Source organism: Mandrillus leucophaeus, unplaced genomic scaffold, assembly GCF_000951045.1.
Source record: "Mandrillus leucophaeus isolate KB7577 unplaced genomic scaffold, Mleu.le_1.0 Scaffold1304, whole genome shotgun sequence".
Lineage (NCBI taxonomy): Eukaryota > Metazoa > Chordata > Mammalia > Primates > Cercopithecidae > Mandrillus > Mandrillus leucophaeus.
Window position 1 is genome coordinate 32,945 of NW_012101260.1, and position 12,766 is coordinate 45,710.

A 12,766-nucleotide genomic window follows, 5' to 3' on the forward strand; every position below is an offset into this window, starting at 1 on the left:
AATCTAGTGGGGACTTGGAGAACTTTTATGTCTAGCTGGAGGATTGTAAATGCACCAATCAGCACTCTGTGTCTAGCTCAGGGATTGTAAACACACCAATCAGCACCCTGTCAAAATGGACCAATCAGCTCTCTGTAAAATGGATCAATCAGCTCCATGTAAAATGGACCAATTAGCAGGATGTGGGTGGGTCCAGATAAGGCAATAAAAGCAGGCTGCCAGAAGCAGCCAAGGGCAACCTGTTCAGGTCCCCTTGCAGGCTGTGGAAGCTTTGGTCTTTTGCTCTTTACAATAACTCTTGCTGCTGCTCGCTTTTTGGGTCCATGCCGCCTTTATGAGCTGTAACAGTCACTACAAAGGTCTGCAGCTTCACTCCTGAAGCCAGCGAGACCACGAACCCATCGGGAAGAACAAACAACTCCAGATGCGGGGTCTTTAAGAGCTGTAACACCGCGAAGGTCTGCGGCTTCACTCCTGTCAGCGAGACCACGAACCCACCAGAAGGAAGAAGCTCCAGACACATCTGAACATCTGAAGGAAAAGATGCCGGACACACCATCCTTAAGAACTGTAACACTCACGGGGAGGGTCCACAGCTGCGTTCTTGAAGTCAGTGAGACCAAGAACCCACTAATTCCGACACAGCAGGATGGTGTCCACTTCTCATTTTTACTCTTATCTGTAGAGTATCTTACTCTACTCGTTTTTCTAATATTGTACAAAAGGAATGTGAGATTTTTTTTAAATAGACCTCAGTTTTGGACTCAAGGTCCTTAATTATATGAACAAAGATGAAAGGAATACTCTGTTCCCAACTAGATTTTGAAACTTTCAGGAGAGGACTCTGATAGATCCATGTTGGGTCATACACCAAGTCCCTGGACCCATGAACATGAATAGGTATGATGAGTTTTGTGTTATACCAATTTGTAGCCAGGGAGGTAGGGCTAATGTCCATAGGAAAGAGGGCTGGTACATTTATTGCCTTTTGGACCAAGTATAGACTACGAAAACTTAGTATGCTATGCCTAGGGCTTGGAATTTATCCAACATGCATGGTTTATTTATTGGAACATTTAAAGTGGGAACATAATCAGCTTTACCTTTTAAAAAGACAGTTCTGGCAGCAATGTAAAGGATGAAATCGAGATTTTTAACGATGAGAGATAGGTGTCGCAGGGCATGGTGGCTCACGCCTGTAATCCCAGCACTTTGGGAGGCCGAGGCGGGCAGATCACGAGGTCAGGAGATTGAGACCATCCTGGCTAACATGGTGAAACCCCGTCTCTATTAAAAATGCAAAAAAATTAGCCAGGCGTGGTGGCAGGCGCCTGAAGTCCCAGTTACCCAGGAGGCTGAGGCAGGAGAATGGTGTGGACCTGGGAGGCGGAGCTTGCAGTGAGCAGAGATCGCGCCACTGCACTCCAGCGTGAGTGATAGAGTGAGACTCCATCTCAAAAAAAACAAAAACAAAAACAAAAACAAAAAAACAGAGGTGTCTTAGGATACTATTCTGCAAGTGTAGATTAGATGTAATAATGGCCGGGTGGGGTGGCTCATGCCTGTAATTCTAGCACTTTGAAAGGCCCAGGTTGTTGGATGACTTGAGCCCAGGACTTTCAGGCTAGCCTGGGCAATGTGGTGAAATCTTCAAAAAATACAAAAATTAGCCTAACATGGTGGCATGCACTTGTGGTCCCAGCTACTCAGGAGGCTGAGGTGAGAGGATCACTTGAGCCCAGGAAATCAAGGCTTCTGTGAGCTGTGATCATGCCACTGCACTCCAGCCTGAGTGACAGAGTAAGAGTCTGTCTCAAAAAAAAAAAAAAAAAAAAATTTAAAAAAATGCAATGATGATGATAAGAAAGCCTTTAGCAATGATTGTACAGAGGAGTGGTTTGAAGATAGAATCTACAAGATTGTCAGGGCTTGAAAATGAAGAGTAGGAGGATAAGAGAAAGAAACAACTTTCATTTCTAACGTGTGATCGCATGGATGACAGCATAGTTCGCAATGCATGGAAAACATGAGGAAAAGCAGATTTGGCAACAATTTTTAAAAAATTAATTATAAAATCTTCCCAATTTTAACCTTTGGATGACTAGGTAGAGATTATAAGCTTTCCTGTGCCCAGAGAAAGAATGATTATTAGTCCTATTTTCCTTTGTCTTCAGAGTAATTGAGATCATTCAGCAGATAAAGTCCGGTCAAAGAGTAACTACAAACCTTTCAAAAGTCTCTGTGACCAGAGTATCAATAAGGATAATGCTTTGATGGACAGCCTCTTTCTCTCCAGTCATTGAACCTCAAATCTGTATCCTCTGTGATTCCTTTGTCATAGAGATGCTAATTCTTCAAATAATACATGTTTTTTTCTTTGCCCATATATGTGTATATGCCTAGGTATGCGTGCATGCTAAATAACTGCACACGACTTTTAAAATGTTCTGCAAATGTTGAAGTAACGAGTAGCAAGGGCGGACCTGGGAAATGTGTCTATAAGGACCTCAATGAAGAGCTTAGAAATTGCCCATGATCAGACATCTGAGATTGTGAAATAGTCTCAGATCTGATTTATATAATTCTTGGTGGATTTATTTACTCATAATGTTCTCCCGCTCATGCTGTCACAGAATCTGTAATAATCACTTAGGATTACCAGCCGTATTATGAGATCATCTTGACTTTGTTAAATATTTCTCTTTTTAACTAGATCTCATTATCGTAAGCTGTACAATGCATTTGGTTTCCCCCTCAGTATTTATACCCATAAATAATATGAAGAATGTTAGCACATACTTTCTTAGCAACAGTTTTCATAAACTACCCAGTATGATCTTGTAAGGCTCTGACATTAAGCAGTCTCAATTATTTTTACCTGAAGGATTTGTGTTTCTGAGTATCTCTCTTCTAGACCAGGGATTGGCAAACTATGGCCTATAGGCTATTTGTTTTTTGTTTTTTTCTTTTTAGTGTTTCATTGGAATACAACCATGCGCATTTTTTTGTGTATTATTTATGGCTATTTTAATGCTGTTAATGGAAAAATTGAACAGTTTTTACAGAAACCAATTAGCCTGAAAGGCTAAAATATTTACTAGCTTATCCTTGTAGAAAAGATTTGCTGACCTCTGTTGTAAACTACGATTTGGTAATAGGAGATCCTGATGATAACTAACATTCTCATTAAATGCATATAAGTTTGAAATGATGAAATACTCTCTCGGGTATATACCCAGAAGTGGGATTGCTGGATCATACAGCAATTCTCTTTAATATGTCATAGAGTTATCTGCACTTTTATGTTCCTTGAGGCACTAATCCCAATGACCAATATATGAAATCTACCCTAGTGTCCATCGACGGAGGAATAGATAAATAAATTATAGTCTATACACAATAGTATTAGAGATACACTATTTAGCCTGAAAAAAAAAAAGAAGAAAATTCTGTTCTTTGCAATAACATGGTGGACCATGCTAAGTGAAATAAGCCAAACACTCATATGTGGAATCTCAAACAATGGAATTCGTGGAAACAGAAAGCAGAATGGTGGTTAACAGAGGCTGGGGATGGGGGAAATGGAAAGATGATAGTCAAAGGGTACAAAGTTTCTGTGAGATCTACTGAGCAATGAGTTAACTGTAGTTAATAATAATGTGTATTTCCAAATTGCTAAGTATTGAAAATATTTTCCACCTTCCTTCTGTCAGCTTCTTTTCTTCATGCAATTCAAACTTTTCCATGATGTATACAACTTTCGTTGAACTTGCTGCATCATATTCACAGACAGTGGTATAAGTTGACTAACACCACTAGTATGCGTGTGTTTTAGAGGTGTTTAGGATTTATTTGGAAAAATTGAAAAATAAATAGGTCAGAGTATGTTTCATCACTGTCCTGCTATTTTTCTCTACATGGAAAATTATTTTGCCTTCATATCATTTTTGAGAAGAGGAAATAAAATCCAAACATTTATGTTCAAGGGTTAATTACTTTTTGCTATTTTCTGCGCTTTCTAATCTCAACTTATTTCTAGGGTGACGGAGATGTCACAAATATATCACCCTAACAGGCCAAATCTTTATCGTATCGTTGTGTCTGGCTGCATGAGTCATAAGGTCATGACTCTGGACTGAAAGCACATTTAATAATACAACATAAAATTTCTTATTCAGTACTTACCTTTACATAATCATGGTTCTTGTTTAGGCAAAATGGGCTGTCTTTATAAGGGGGAAAAAAAAGTTAAAATACAAATGCAAAGATTAAAAAAAAGCCTTTGCAAAAACAGAGGAGAGAGAAACTAGTAGTCAGAATCTGAAAACATGGGAAGAAGTTACACGGAGAGTTCTGGGGTCAATTTGAATCCCAGCTCTATGACTTACCAGCTATGTGACCTATCTAAGATCCATTTTTTACCTGTAATGTGGGGATTATAATAGACCCTATTTAATCAGGTTTAGAGTAGATTATAAGAGTAATTGTACATGAATCACTTAGCATAGAGCCTGACATTTAACAAGAGTTTGATAAATGTTAGCCCTAATAATAGTAATAATAATACCTCCTTGTAAGAGTTCCTCATCTACTCTCAGGAAATAAATTGTGTGCCAGGAGACACTGGAGTAACATCTGTATAGACACATTTATCTAGTGGGGGGCCACATATTTGATGGTCTATCAGAATGGATAGCTACACAAAAGGTTGACACAATGAGACCTGCCTAAACAGGAAGTGTGGGACAAACCTGACAGGCCTAGAGAAGACAGTCTCAGAAGTGATTAGCTCCACGTTGTTTTTAATTACATGCACTCTCTTTAGTTAGAAAGATGATGTTATTAAGTAGAATTACTGAGAAAAAATTTCAAAAATGGCCACTGATTTATTTAAAAATGGGTGGATTCCTAATAGTTTTATAAACATAAATTTAAAATATTTATTATATGTTATTAGAGATATTTTTAATAATAAATACATAAAGAAAAATCTTTTATATTTGTGTGTTACCATTTAATTGATATTTCTCATTTCTCAACAATGACTAAATAATCTAAATGTGCAGATCTTCTCAAATAATTAAACAGTCACAGAAAAAAAATAATTTAAAAACCTCAGCATCCCTGACTCCATGGTGCTTAGTCTAGCAGTGGGAAAATACTTCAGTTGGATAATCATAAAAACAAATAAAATATTTAAGTGTTTAGGAGGCATGCTACATGCTGCTGTCATCATGTGTAATAGTGGGATTTGGCCTTGTCATTCATTCAATAACTATTTTAGAGCTTTTGCTCCTTGACAGACATTGTTCTAGCTGCTTGAAATACCATAGTGAATAAGGCAGACACAGTTTTACTCTTATGGAAATTTTAACTAGCAGATGCTCAGAGAGGATAGGAAATATGTTGGAGGTTATATATTTAGAAAGTAGGAGATCCAAAATTCACACTTAGATCAATCCAATGCCAAAATCTATGTTATTAACCACTGCCATCTATTCGGTCTTCCCAATTTTATCTAAATGCAGTTTAGTGAGTATTTGTCTTTTGTCTGTTTATCTGACCAACAAATGAATATCCTTTTCATATTGGAACAGTCCCCACATTTTGTATGAGTCTTAATGCTAGGCAGAGGCTGCCTCTCACCATGGACACTGAAAAGCTAGATACTCCTTTTCTGAATCAACCATGAAGAAATAGATTGGGCACAATCTTAAGCAAAACAAACAAACAAACAAACAAACAAAAACTGGAGGCATCACATTACCCAAACTGAAACTATACTACACAGCTACAGTAACCCAAACAGCATGACACTGGTACAAAAACAGACATATAGACCAATGGAACATAATAGAGAGCCCAGAAATAAGGCCACACACCTATGACCATCTGATCTTCAACTAAGCTGACAAAAACAAGCAGTGGGAAAAAGACTACCTATTCAATAAATGGAGAGGGGATAACTGCCTGGCCATATGCAGAGGATTGAAGTTGGACCACTTCCTTACACCATATACAAAAATCAATTCAAGATGGATTAAATACTTGAATGTAAAACCCCAAAGTATAAAAACCCTGGAAGACAACCTAGGCACTGCCATCCTGGATATAGAAACGAGCAGAGATTTCATGACATAGATACCAAAGACAATTGCAACAAAAGCAAATATTGACAAATGGGATCTAATCAAACTAAAGAGCTTCTGCACAACAAAAGAAACTCTCAACAGAGTAAACAGACAAACTAAAACCTGAGAGAACATATTTGCAAACTACGCATCTGACAAAGCTCTAATATCCAGCATCTATATGAAACTTAAACACATTTACAAGGGAAAAAACAAACAACCTCATTAAAAAGTGTGCAAAGGCCATGAAAAGACATTTTCAAAAGACGACATACATGGAGCCAACAAGCATATAAAAAAAGAGCTCAATATCACTGATCATTAGGGAAACACAAATCAAACCATAAAGAGATATCATCTCACACAAGTCAGAATGGCTATATAAAAAGTCAAAAAATAACTGATGCCAAGAAAAAGGAATGTTGGTGGGAATGTAAATTAGTTCAACCATTGTTGAAAGCAGTATGGTGATTCCTCAAAAAACTAAAAGCAGAGCTAGCATTCAATCCACCAACCCCATTAGTGAGTATATACCCAGAGGAATATAAATCATTCTGCCATAAAGACAAATACACACAAATGTTCATTGCAGAACTAGTCACAATATAAAAGGCATTAAATCCACCTAAATACTCATCAGTGACAGATTCAATAAAGAAAATGTGGTACATATACACTGTGGAACACTATGCAGTCATAAAAAAGAATGAGATCATGTCTTTTGCGGGAATATGGATGGAGCCGGAGGCCATTATCCTTGACGAACTAACACAGGAACAGAAAACCAAAAACGGAAAGCTAAATGATAAGAACTCCTGAACACAAAGAAGGGAACAATACACACTGGGGTCTACTTGAGGGTAGAGGGTGGGAGGAGGGAGAAGAGCATAAAAAGTGTCCATTGGGTATGAGGCTTAATACTTGGGTGATGAAATAATCTATACAACAAACCCCTGTGACACAAGTTTACCTATGTAACAAGTCTGCACGTGTACTCCCAAACCTAAAATAAAAGTTAACAAAAAGAAGACAGTAAAATATTAGAGTCCATTGAAAAATAAGAACACATTAGGTTCCAGATATTATTTTGAGTCTATTATCATTATTAAATCCTTCACTATTTTCACTTGAGATGTTCAGTAAAGCAATAAAATTTTCAAATATCAAAAAAGTAGACTTCACTCACGGCTATGGACTGAATATTTGTGTCCCCCCAAATTCATGGGTTGAAACCTATTCCCCAAGGTGATGGTATTTGAAGGTGGGGCCTTTAGGAAGTGATCAATCATGAGGGTGAAGTGCTTCTGAATGGGATTAGAGTCTTTATGAAAGAGACCCCAGAGAGCTCCCTCACCCATTCTCCCCTCTGAGAACATAGAGAGAAGACAGCTATCTATGAACCAGGAAGTAGTTTCTCACCACATACCCAATCTGTTACTGCCTTGATCTTGGACTTCCTAGCCTCCAGAGCTGTGGGAAATAAATCTGCATTGTTCATAACTCCCTCCTCTTCCACCCAAAAAAGAAATAAAGAAATGGATTGGGCAAATGGCTTCACCAATCCAGTAGGCTTACCCTGCATTTTAACTAGGTGTATATGTCTCAAAGGCAGGAATGTCTTTCAAAGCAGTGGCAGAGAACACACCCGGGATTCACAGCTTGCAGCCATGGCACTGCAGTCTCTGGCTTGTACAATTCAACCATGGCAGCAGTGATGGTCTCAGTGGGCTGAATCTGTGCTGTGATTTTAGCTTCCGTTTTCTTACTATTTTCTGCATATAATTCTCTTACCTTCCTGTTGACTGCTTAAATCATCTATATTTTCTATTGCTTGCAACCAAAAGCTCCAGCTGATTGTTTAAATTATTTCACCCCACACACTGACCTTTATTAATTAATAGCTGATGGGATGATAATACAATGAAGTTGCCATATGATTTTGCATAGTTCTACAGAACTTCCTTCTTCATTTCCTTTGTTGCAGAGAAAGGTAAACTAGCAACAATTAGAATACTGACAATGCCTTGGGGCCCATTAGTGGTGAGATGGCAAAGATAATTCACATAGAATTTTTTGAGTCATATTTAGCTTATTGAGCGATATGGATTGATTCAGCCAAAATGAATATCTACAAATATCTAGACCATAATTGGTAACATCTTAAAAAAAAATGAAAAAACTGAAGTCAGCAACACAACTGAAATATTATACTTTCTTTTTATTCTACTCCTGTTATTAGCCTTTCTTTTCAATTTTTAATCTATATGATTTTAGATTTGGGTGAATACAATTATCAGTCTAAAAATATTAAATGAGTAGTAGTATGTCACAATCTTTAACTTTATGATCACCACGTAAGCAAATGTTTGCAATGTGTTCATTTTCAAAAAATTACTCTGGTATTGTATACATACCAATCCAAAGAAACTATCAGTCAAGAAATGTGTTGATCCCCAAATCAGTAATTTTAACCAGGGGATTTTTCTGTAATTTTAATCAGGGAAGTTTTCTTATTACCACTGCAGTTGTTTTTGATGACCAATTAGTAAACCATTGTATGTTTCCGTGTAATTCATAAATAATTTCTGATTTTCTGAGCCTTCACTAATACAGATTTACTCAAATCTTTGTTGTTGTTGAAGTTTGTAAGAATTTTATGTTTTCTCCAACAGAAGTTTGTTAAATGGATGTATATTTGGCTAAATATATACTTTCTGTGATATTTATCCATGATAGAAATTATTCAAGGATGTGTTAATTGGTCTATTTAATCATAGGAATACATTAACCATTCAGAAAAGGAAAATGATTCAGCTGTCTACATTTTTTATTCTGTCCCCCTTTCAGTTATTTCAAGGATACTAAAGAGCTTGGCTTCAGGACATTTAGGTATACGAATTAATGTTAATCATAGTAACCACCACCTATTAATCACCCAGAAATTTGTCATCTAGTATATCTGGACATTTTAACATATGTGGATGTTTGCTCTTTGGTAAATGTATATCAAGCAATTTAAAATAAATCCAAACAGATGTTTGTCTTTGAAGCCTATATTACTATAAATGGATGTCTTTAATGCTCATCAAATTTTGTTGAGAAGCAGCAAAATAATATACGTATCAATATCAAATACAAATACAGCATAAAGAAATAAAAATGTACATCAAAGTGCTAAATATAGAATGTAATTAAATACCTATGTAAGACCATATGCCAATTTTCTACAAGTTGAATTACCAATAGATGTTTTATGTCAATTCATTTTTGCCTAATTTATTTAGATACTCTCATTCCTTATTACTAAGTAGCCCAATTTCAGTTTTTGTATTTATTTCTTTTGAATAGTTTCTTTGGAGATAAGATTCTTTCAGATTGATTTAATTCAGTTTTAGTGTTATTATATATTTATATTTTAACCTAGACTGGTATATCAAAATATATTACATTATATTGAATCTTAATTCTGGGTAACTTTCTGTGTCTCTGTTGAATTTTTATAAGATAAAAGCTATTTGTACTAAATTTGTTTTAATGTTATACAAAAGAATTGGTGAAATCTTTTCAATCCAGCATTAGAGAGTGAGAACAAAAGAGTTTCAGGTAACTTCAACATCTGGCCAATATGGATAATTAGTGTTCTCACTTTGACCTTTGCTAGTGCCTGAATGCTTGTGTCCACCCAAATTTGTATATTAAAACCTTATCCCAAATATGAGGGTCTTTAGAGGTGTGGCCTTGGGAGGTGATTAGGTTACGAGGATGGAGCCCTCATGAATGGGATTAGTGCCCTTATAAAAGAGGTGTCAGAGTATTCCTAGCTCCCTCTGCCATGTGAGGTTACAGAGAGAAGATGGCCATCTGTGAACCAGGAAATGGGCACTTACCAGACACTGAATCTGCCAATGTCTTCATCTTAGACTTCTTAGACTCCAGAAAAGTGAGAAATAAATTTCTGTTGTTTACAAGCTACCCTTGTAGTAGTTTGTTATAGCGGTGTAAACAGACTTAAGACAGTTCTCCTTCCATTAGGTTTTTCATTCTTTCTTATAAGATCTATAAATGAATGAAAGGCTCTTGTTTTCAGGTGTCATTGGAAGAAGTTTAGTTACATTCCCTTCCACAATGGGTGGAGCTAGTGATACCCTGAAGTCTTAATAATTATTACCTTTCCTTCCTTTTCTATTATACACACTACCATTGCTATAATTTGATATTTGCATGCATTATTACAAATTGAAAATACCTACACAGTTTATCACTTTGCATATTTAATACACTCTTACTATGTATTAGTTTTTATCTTCATTTTGTTTTATATATAAATATATATATAAAATATATTTATGTATATAAAACCTATCTCTCTATCCATCTATCTATCTATATAAAACATATATAATTTCCTGGGTTCAAGCGATTCTCATGACTCAGCCTCCCACGTAACGTACCACCATGCCTGGCTAATTTTTTGGATTTTTTTAGTAGAGATGGAGTTTTACCATGTTGGCAAATCTGATCTCAAACTCTTGGCCTCATGTGATCCATCCACCTCCGCCTCCCAAAGTGCTGGGATTATAGGCATGATCCACCACACCTGGCCTATCTTCATTTCATAGATAAGAACAATAAGAACCAAAGAATTTTAAGTAACACATAATGGTTCATTACATTACTCTGCAATGAAAAAGCTAGTCCATAACCTCTGACCCCAAGACAAGTGATCTTTCTAGTACACTCTAACATCTCACTATTAGTTATGATGCTTATAAAAATGATTTATTGAGCCAAACCCCTATATTTTATACCTATGATAAAACTTACATAAAATTCATGGTCATTTTCATTACACTATGCCACTAGGTAATGTGGATTTAAGTTTGATTGCAAAATATAAAAAATGTTGCTTTCTAGGTATTTGAAGAATGATAAAGGCAAGACGGAAGCATGTTTGTTGTATTATAAGCCAAGAATCCAGTTTAATTGAAGTCTCTGAGATGAAAATAGACAGCTTATTACTATTTACTTGCAGCCTTTTCTTAAATTGCCGCCTTATGTGTGGATGCCAATTTCGGCCTCTTTCTCAATCATTTTAAGAGTACATACAGGAATATGGAACAACAATGCTATGCAGTTGAATTGCATTTTACAAGTTTTAAGCAGTTTGATCTTATAGAATTCTGTCAAGTTGGGGGACCAGATTTTATAAATCTAATTTTAGAGATTAAAAACTGAATTAAGGAATAGCCCAAGTACACAAACATCCTGAGCAAACAGATTTGAGGTTAGGACTGTTTTCATGACAGTCTGATCTGCGTTTCTTCTGTTCTGCTTTCCCACTCTGTCCCAACTCTGCCAGTAAAGACCATCATTATGCTCCTGACAGGTGGCATATTATGATAGCAGCGTGGCAACAACATCATTTTCTTCAGTTCTGTTTCAGAAAGCACATACCGTCTGCATACTTTTAGAAGGCTTTCCTCCATTCTTAATTGGACATTGCACATCAAGCAATGAAAATAGCTTACAATAAAAACCCAAATTCTAATTCTAAGGTAATACACAAAATAAATGCTTTCCAGGAGATAAATGTTCAGAAAAGAGAAACTGGTGCTTCAGGGGACTGAGTGCTGTTTTGTGTCACTAGTAAATTTAACTCTCACCGTGTATCACCATTGGACTGTTCTAATTAGTATAGTGGAAAATGCTGTCATAACAGTTATCCCAATTTAGGACGAAGAGACAGAATACGTACCTTGAAACAAAAATATTCAAGTTGGGAAAAATGCTGACACTGGCTATGTCTGCGCTCAAGAATAGTTTGACTGTCACTGAGTGAATTGCATATGTAAGTTGACAAGAAGTGATTTCAGTCACTTTTCTGTGAGGTGGATAATATGGGAAACAAAACAATTTTGTATACTTAAAGGAAGAAAGATTCATAAGAAAAGAACGAAATTATATGCTATAAAGGAGAGCTCAAATTATATGTAACAACATACTAATGAGAATGAATAGACATTGTGTTTCCAAAGAATCTTCAGAGACAAATGACATCTTCAAATTAAATTTGGATACTAAAAAAGGATGCTTGTTGAATTGCATGTTATATAAGTGTCAATTGTGTGTTAGATCATAAGCAAAATATTACTTAAAACAAGACAAATGGCTTGGATGTGTGATCATCTCTAAAACTCTGAAAGCTCAATGAATGTGACACATTGTATAACTAGTCAAGTGCTTCCTAATAATAATCATAGGCAGGTATCTGACTTTATGCCCTTTTTATCTGAAATATTCTACATATACATGAACATTTATCCACATATTTAAAATTACAGAGATAAAATGCTGTTAATAGTCATACTGGTTATCTGAATTTTTAAAAACAGAGTACTAATTTTAAAAAAGAAACATCTGGCTTAGAAAATGACTATATTCAGCACTAGAAAAACTCTTGTAAAATCATGTTGTAGAAATTTTAAATTCTACTTTGGACATTTTAAATGTTGTACTTCAGTGACACTTCACTGCCCAAGTAACTCTGTGTTTATGTTTCTTGACTGGATATTCATGGTCTTTACCCCAACCTATCTTCTTATCTAATTTCCCATAAGTTTCTATTTCATATTCCC